This window comes from Cibotium barometz, chromosome 9, assembly GCF_041138505.1.
Source record: "Cibotium barometz isolate CiBa-2024 chromosome 9, ASM4113850v1, whole genome shotgun sequence".
NCBI classification, from domain to species: Eukaryota; Viridiplantae; Streptophyta; class Polypodiopsida; order Cyatheales; family Cibotiaceae; genus Cibotium; species Cibotium barometz.
The window spans coordinates 26726049-26735229 of NC_141054.1; the positions used below are offsets into that span (position 1 = coordinate 26726049).

General features: G+C 42.8%; 1 pseudogene; it reads left to right on the forward strand.

Moving 5' to 3' along the window:
* The first annotated feature begins 7401 nt into the window (after positions 1-7401).
* Positions 7402-8126, forward strand: LOC147635395 (tyrosine-sulfated glycopeptide receptor 1-like; annotated as a pseudogene).
* The last annotated feature ends 1055 nt before the right edge of the window (positions 8127-9181 follow it).

A 9181-nucleotide genomic window follows, 5' to 3' on the forward strand; every position in this document is an offset into this window, starting at 1 on the left:
GAATCAGGTAGATGGGAAAGAATGGATGGATGGATGTGATGAGAATAGAAGTGATTGGAATGAGAGGTAAATAGATGTGATGATATGTGATGTGAATCAGATAGATGGGAAAGAATGGATGGATGGATGCGATGAGAATAGAAGTGATGAGAATGAGAGGTAAATAGATGTGATGATATGTGATGCCAATGAGATAGATGGGAATGAATGGATGGATGGATGCGATGAGAATAGGAGTGACGAGAATGTGAGATGAATAGATGTGATGAGATGTAATGCGAATTAGATAGATGGGAATGAATGGATGGATGGATGCGATGAGAATAGGAGTGACGAGAATGTGAGATGAATAGATGTGATGAGATGAGAATAGGAGTGACGAGAATGTAAGATGAATAGATGTGATGAGATGTAATGCGAATCAGATAGATGGGAATGAATGGATGGATGGATGCGATGAGAATAGGAGTGACGAGAATGTGAGATGAATAGATGTAATGCGAATCACATAGATGGGAAAGAATGGATGGATGGATGTGATGAGAATGAAAGGTAAAATGGATGTGATGATATGTGATGCAAATCAGATAAATGTGAATGAATAGATGAGATGTGATGTCATGTGAATCAGGATGTAAATGAATGATATAGGATGTGAATGAATGTGATAACCTGTGAATCAGGATGTAAATGAATGATATAGGATGTGAATGAATGTGATAACATGTGAATTGGGATGTGAATGAATGATAAGGGACGTGCATGAATGTGTTAGCATGTGAGTCAGGATGTGAATGAATGAGATGTGATGTGAAATGGATGTGATAAGATGCGATGTAATGTGGATAGCTCTTAATGTATGTGAAGTGATGAGATGTATGGGTAGATGCAAGTAGATGTGAGATCTGATGAGGATAAATGAGGAAATAAGTGATGAGATAGAAAAAGATGTGATTAGATGAGAATGGGAATACTTATGAAATGAATGTGGATTGATGTGGATGGATGAGTGGATAATGTGGATTGATGTGCATGATGTGGATGGATGTATGCATGATATGGATTGATGTGTGAGTAATGTGGATTGACGTGAATGGTGGATGTATGGATGATGTGGATTGATGTGTGGATAATGTGTATTGATGTGGATGGATGCATGGATGATGTGAATTGATGTGTGGATTGATGTGGATGGATGTATGGAAGATGTGGATGGATGTGTGGATTGATGTGGATGGATGTATGGATGATGTGGATTGGTGTGGATGATGTGGATAGATGTATGGATGATGTGGATTGATGTGTGGATGATGCGATTGGATGTGGGAATGGGAAGATGAGAAAAGATGGGGACTAATGTGAAAGGATGTGGAGTGATGAGAAAAAATGGAAATATTATTGGAACTGTATTTGTATGTGAAATCTGTTTTTAAATGACCATTTTATGTCAAGAATGCTGGGGAAGCATTTTGACCGTCTTGTGAATGAGGTTGTGGAGACCTATCTGTTAAAGTTGCACAACTGCTGACGGAGAGTCAACGGAGGACGTCTCACGTAGCAAGGTCAGCTGAGGTCTTGACAAGCCTCGGTTTGATTTAAATGGTGAGCTTTCGGTACAGTGGATGAGGGCCCAAAAGGAAGCGGCCTATGAGTGAAGCGCTAGGTGACCATACGGTGCTCGGGCTCTGGGTCACCGAAGATACCCACACGTACGTCGGGGAAGATATTGGAACAAGGAGTAAGAGTTGTTTTCTGAATTCGGGCATGAATCTGGTTGGTTGACCTTGCTGGTCCTCAACGGTTGAGTCCATGGATCTTTTATATGGATCCGTTGGTTGATCTTGATGATCTTCAACGGAGATTCCATTTTGATATGTGAATATATTACCGGTTACTATGAGCTAGGAACTATCGAAAAGGCCCCTAAGTGAATAGGTGGTGAGCGTTCTGGTTGCCAATGATGCCATAGGTACACCGATGAAGGAATGATTAGAAATAAGGATTCAACCGGAGATTTTGAGGATTGTGATCAGTGACAATGGTTTCATTAAATGATTGTTTTAAAGATAGCTGATGCTGAGAAAAAGGCAATTTCATATTGGGTGTGTAAGTGGTGTGACTAGTTTTAAGTTTGCATGAATATCCGGCTAGGGGGCCTAGGAACTCTTTTCCCCCTGGTACCCGGGATAAAACCTAACCAAATTCTTAATTGGATCCCATCACTACAGTGGTTGGGTAGTTGGGCAGTTGGCTACGGGCAGTTGGCTAACCCACGGGACTGGATGGGGTTAGGCTGGACTGATGGATCCTTAAATTGAGACTCAATTCTGTTATGGTACAATAGATGAAGTAAATCCCGGAAAAAAATTGTTCTATGGAAAAGAATCAACGGCTGTGCCTTTCAATGAGGAAAAAAGCGTTGGTCTCTATGATCCAAGTGCAATCTCTTGATTTGGTTTGGGACTTATGGGTTCGGTGTAAGGCTTTTGACTACATTAGAGAAAAGTTATCCTGGAGGAATCACCCGTGCTTTCTGAGCAAAGGAAGTTTTTCCGGGATCGATTTTGGAAGAACCGATGGATTAGTCTCTTGTCCAAATATCCATGGGCGAGGCCCCGACTGTGAGACCCTGCCCCGCGTAGTAAGAAGTGCTACTTCCGCTGCTAGAACCCCTGAATTCGTTGCAGGGTGGGGATAGGGACCTCACAAAATGAATTCTTATCAAGAACTGCTAATAAAAACTTAGAAAGAGCATTTACATATTGTTCTTTCTTCCGTAAGCTTCATTAATGAAGATATTGTACTTTCTTCCGTAAGCTTCATTAATGAAGATCACAAAATGAATTCTTATCAAGAACTGCTAATAAAAACTTAGAAAGAGCATTTACATATTGTACTTTCTTCCGTAAGCTTCATTAATCAAAGAATTTGATTTTATAGATGGAAGTTCCACACTTATCTGGTGTTCTTGACCTCACCCAGTCACACAAGACATGACTGGTGTTCTTGACCTCACCCAGTCACACAAGACATGACTGCATTCACCTTCGAGCATCTCATCTCTTCCGCTACAACTCGAACGAGCTGAGCCAGACTCACAGGTCATTTCGAGGATCTATTTTTTCCTGACCCAACGGAGAGACGACAGCACAAGTGGTTTGCAGGGCAGTATGCCTACGCATCTTGCGTGCGATGTTGAGGCAGAATCTCTCATTGACCATGATCCTAATGAAGCTGAAAGTGATACATGGTGTTATTTTATATCACTCAAGGCCTCGAAATTTTAGACTTTCCTGCCAAATCTACAGACTCCTTAGTCGCTTTATTCCTAAGGAGAACATAGTAGCTCCCTTGGCAGTAAGGGAACATTTGTATCAGGGCATGTCTATAGCCTAGTACCGTCATCTTATGTGTCTCCCGAGGAGATTTTAACTTCTAGAGCCGAGCTACTCTATGTACATATTGCAACCTTTCTATAAATAAAGAAATGTTTTGTGAAAAAATTCCCTGTTGTATAAGTGATTGTGGATTGACAAATTGATAAAGCAAAATCTGTTACCGGACATATGTCATAGATCTCCAATAAGATCATTTATCTTGTTTAAGAAATTATTTTCCAAACCTCTTAAGTCTTAGGATCTCGTGGACGATATCAAAATAAAAATTTAATAATATATCATTTTTGGCAGAATCATGAGGTGAGGAAACCGTGGCCGTTAGCCAAACCCTCTCTCTGAAGAAGAAGAGCTTGACCCCAACGTTCGCAAGGCTCTTCAGAACTCAGCCACCAGGACCCTTCAAAGGAGAAGGGGAGAACCTGGGCGAGGCTGTGGAGAAATGGGTAGGAGCTATGGAAGAGTATTTTGATGTCACATGCTACAATGAGTGGAGCAAAATGGCTCTTGCAAGGCTGAAAATTGTGGAAACAACCAGGGTGGCAGGGAGAAACCATTGTGACACCCACCATCTGGATAGAAATACCTAGTCCTGGAACGATCTTAAAACCTATTTGAGGAAGAGATTTTGTCTCCCTGGGTTTTTAGAAACCAAAATGAATGAATTCTTAGAGCTAAATCAAGGGAGCAAAACCATCGAAGAATATCACCAGGCATTTGCTCTTCTACTCAAGTATTCACCACCTCTAGACAAAGAGCAACTTATGGCCAGGCTCATTCGGGAAATGAACGAATCCTTAGACACACTTGTCAAGAATGCCAAGCCAGTGTCCATGGCAGAAGTTGTCAGAATGGCAAAGGAATTCACCAAAGCCTTCATCGTGAAAGTCCCGCCAAAGCCAGCTCCCTCATCCTTCAAGAGATTTTAGACAGCGGGACGTTCTTCCAACTTTCTGCCTCCAAAGAGACACCAAGGTCACAACCAGAATCTGGAGACAGGAAGTTTCAAGAATGAAGAAAGACCTTTCCCTCGAAGTTCTTTCTCAGGAACTCCGGCTCTTTCAAGAATGTAAAGGGAAGAGCTTCGAAGTGAGAACAGGTGCTTCGGATGTCAGGGGTTTGGGCACCAGCTCAAGGATTTTTCATCTCCTTCTGTGGGCCAAGGAAGCCAAGGTCCCAGAATTCAGAGACAGACTCCTTCATATCAGTCCATTCACGGTCCCCTGCGCCAAAATCAAGGGAACCCCAGAAGAGTGCCAGCTCAGCCTCCCAGCCTCCATGCAAAGCAGTCTCCAAACTCCCTCCTAGAATTGGAACAACCAGAGAGAGAGAGTTCCACCTCAGACTGCAAGAGCTAGAGCAGTCACTATAGTTGAAGAAGTGGAGGAAGAAAAAGGACAGATCTATGTAGCAATAGAGCATCAGGGGAATAACCATCAATTTTCAGTCCTCCAGACTCCAGCAGAGTACCAAGGTAAGCAATTCAAGCTTTTGATTGATTTAGGCAGTACTCATTCTTTTATTTCCCCACGATGTCTGCGTAAATTAGTCCTAAATCAAAAATCAGGGAAACCTATGCAAGTGGAATTGGCCAGTGGTGGTGGAAAGATTCTTTTCAGACACCTTGAGACAAACCTTATTCAGTTTAGTCTAGATGGGAACATAATAGAGTGCCATTTCAGAGTCCTACCCTTGGGAATCTATGATGGAATCCTTGGGATGGATTGGCTCCAAAAGAATCAGGCTGACATTTATTGTCATCACAAAGGAACCATCTCTTTCCTTGACCTTCACGGGAATAAAGTTCAAGGAACTGGAATTTTCGGATCCCCAGTACTACAATTAGTCAAAGCTTCCAAATTATTAAAAGGGATTAGAAAAAGGCAAGCTGTTTATGTTGTTAAGATGAATCTAGTAGACATAAAATGTAAGGCTAAAGAACTAGAGTGGTTAAGTGATTATGCAGATGTATTCCCTGAAGAGCTGAGTGAGATGCCTCCGTCTTGCGAAGTAGATCATGAGATCGAGTTAACCCCCACCAGAGTTCACCCAGTGGCTCAGTGTGCATACAAAATGCCAGTCCTTGAAGCCATAGAACTTAAGGAGCAGTTAAGACAACGGTTAGAGCAGGGATTTGTCAGACCCAGTGTCTCACCTTGGGGTGTGCCCATTCTCTTTCAAAAGAAGAAAGATGGAACGTTAAGACTCTGTATTGACTACAGAGGATTGAATCAATTAACAATTAAGAATAAGTATCCTATTCCTAGGATTGATGAACTTCTAGATCGGTTAAGTGGGGCCCAAATGTTCACAAAGATAGATCTCAAATCCGGGTACTACCAGATCAGAATCAAGGAGCAAGACATCCCGAAGACAACATTTAATACTTGCTATGGGCATTATGAGTTCACATTCATGCCATTTGGATTGACTAATGCCTCGACGACATTTAATCGTCTTATGCAAGATATTCTCAGAGAATACTTGGATGATTTTGTTCTTGTCTTCTTTGATGATATCTTAGTATACTCAAAGAATGCTGTAGATCATGAAGATCATGTGCGCAAGGTCCTGGAAATCCTAACGAAACACCAACTCTTTACAAAAAAGAGCAAGTGTTCTTTCTCTAATGACCAAGTGGAATACTTGGGATTCGTAGTGTCAAAAGATGGGATTTCTCTTGACCATGCAAAGATCCAAGCAGTTGTAGAATGGCCAGAACCCAAGATGGTAAAAGAAGTCAGAGGATTCCTAGGATTAACCAGATGGTATAGGATGTTTATACCCAGGTATGCCTAGATAGTATCCCCTTTAACCAACCTTCTCAAGAAGAGTACCCTTTTTCAGTGGACTACAATGTGTCAGAGTGCCTTTGATAAACTGAAGACAGCCTTAGTAACCAACCATGTCCTTAAGTTATTGGATTTTACCAAACCCTTTGAGGTAGTTATTATTGATGCCAGTGGGTTTGCCTTAGGCGGTGCTCTTATGCAGGAAGGTCATGCAGTGGCCTATGAATCCAAAAAACTCAGAACACATGAGAGAAATTATGCCGTCCCCATGACTTGGAGTTACTCTCAGTAGTTTATGCTCTGAAGTTGTGGAGACATTATCTTTTGGGACAGAGGTTCACCTTGATGAAAGACCGTCAAAGTTTGAAGTGCATTAAGACTTGTTTGGGGTCTTCTTGGGCCCTTTAATTTGCCCCAAGCCTAATGACAGTCATTCAGGAGTGGTGCAATGGGAGAAGGCCATGTGGAGAAAAATGTTGGATTTCCCTGCCCCTAATATGTAGGGGTCAAACTTGAATCATACCATTTTTTAAAAAGAAAGTGGGCTGAAAAATGCAAAATCTTTCAATAAAATCAAATTTCCCACCTTTTTTTAATAAAGACAGCTCAAACTGGCATAAATGACCCCACCTCAAAAAGTGGGCTAGGGCCAAAAACGCCCCCCCATCATTATCCCTCATTTAAAGCTACTTTTCCCTCTCCCCACTCTCTCTTCCTCTCTCTAAAACTAGCAATTCGGTTTTGAGTCTCTCTCTAACTAAAAGAGTCTTTTTTTGGCCTCCTCCCTCCCCATTCTGCCTTCCCCTTCCCTCCCAAAGTTAGATCTATCTTTCTGTGCCTTCTTGGCTATGGAAAGCTTGGAAAACAGTCCACTTTTCCCCCCATCAAGTCCATCCTCTCTTGCTTGCACACATTCTTCACTCTCCTCTTGCTAGCTTATACACATTCTTGACTCCTCTTGCTAGCTTATATGCTCTGCTAGCATTAGGTTGCAGAGATCTTCTTGGCTATGGAAAGCTTGGAAAACAGTCCACTTTTTTCCCCATCAAGTCCATCCTCTCTTGCTTGCACACATTCTTCACTCTCCTCTTGCTAGCTTATACACATTCTTGACTCCTCTTGCCAGTTTATATGCTCTGCTAGCATTAGGTTGCAGAGATCTTCTCACACACCTACAACTTCATAGCATTTAGCTTAATCGGTTAGCCAAGCAGATGGAGAGGGAGTTCAGAGCTGAGGTGGAAGAGGCTCTTTCCAAGGTTCAGCACAAGAATTTGGTTCCTTTGAGGGGTTTTTTAAAAATAGGGCATGCCGAGTTTCTCATCTACTCATACATGGAGAATGGAAGCCTGGATTACTGGCTACATGAGAGGAGGGATGGGGGGGATAACTGCCTGGACTGACCGACACACGGCTGAAGATAGCACAGGGAGCTGCAGCCGGGTTGGCATACTTGCATCAGATCTGCAATCCCCACAGAGACATCAAGTCTAGCAACATATTGCTGGATGAAACGTTCAAAGCACATCTTGCAGATTTTGGCTTGGCCACTGAGACACATGTCACCACAGAGCTGGTGGGAACACTGGGCTACATTCCTCCTGAGTATGGTGAAATGCGGACTGCTACTGCAAGAGGTGATGTGTACAGCTTTGGGATGGTTTTGCTCGAGTTACTTACAGGAAAGAGACAAGTAGAGGTCTTTCAATCCAAAGAGTCTGCTGACCTTGTAGCTTGGGTGCAAGAGCTCAGGCACACTACCAATTTAGAGCAGATCTTTGATAGCTCGTTGCAAAGTAAAGGTCACGAAGAGCAACTGTAGCAAGTATTAGATATAGCATGCTTGTGTATTGACCAAGATCCATCTAGAAGTCCTTCCATAAATGATGTAGTTTTGCTTTTGGATGAGGTCAGACAAGACAAGCATGGAGGCAAGTAAGCATATTTCTTTTTTAGTCCACTACATGTACTTTTATACTGTTGTACTTTTGAGTCGCCGACCTCGTTCAAGGGTGGAGTCCTTTAGCAGCAGCAATGAACAAGACGACACTGGCTTGTGGGTTACAAGCACCTTTGCAAAAGGAATGTGGGTGACGATGCGTCCAAGCACAAGGGGAGCCCACAAAGTCTCTCGCAGATACATAGGGTTAAAGTCACACCATTGCAAGGGTCGCATAGTGGATCTCAAGCAGGGGGCTGACGGAAGCAAGCAGGTGATGATCCAACACGTCTACAAGGCATCGCAACTCCGTGTTGACAATGCCAATCATAAACGCTTTCCTGCAAATTGTAAGTTTTATTTGTGCTTCTTGTTTTATGGGCTGCACTGAGACATGCTCATATCATTTCATGTTACGGAAGCTTGATTTTTTCAAGTGTGTTCTTGTAATGTTCTGTGCAGACATCTTTCCGTCGACATTTGTGGAATGGGAGCCTTTAGAGGCCCTTTCTGGAACCTTTGAGGCGCACCACTTTGAAATCGGCAAGCTACTATATACTGGTTGTTCGGCATCAGAGCTTTTAGAGCGCTCAGTTTTCTTCTTTCATGCAGAGTATATTGTACCCACGTCAAGAGATGGTTCTGGGACTCTACGGAGGCTCCCTACACCAAGTCTCACGGACCATGATTGGCCAAAGCCCGACAATACTTTGGTTGCACTAACCAGACGTCGGATTGAGATTGATGTGTGCAATGCAATGAAGTGCACCTATGGGTCACATCGTGCGACTCTCACGTTCTTCATGCCTTTACATTTGTTTGTGTTTTTGTTCAAGGAGGCTGATGTTCACCGAACTCCTACAATGTGGATTGCAAAGGGAGGCACAGTAATGAGTGCCTTTCTGCCACCTTCGTGGGATTTGAAGGTTATTCAACATCAGGGTGACAAGATAAAGTGCATGGTGGTGTCTGACGGACCATGATTGGCCATGAGAAGATGGTCGTTCGGTACCAGCTTGGAAAGCAACAACTCTCTATTATCTTTCCTTACAGAC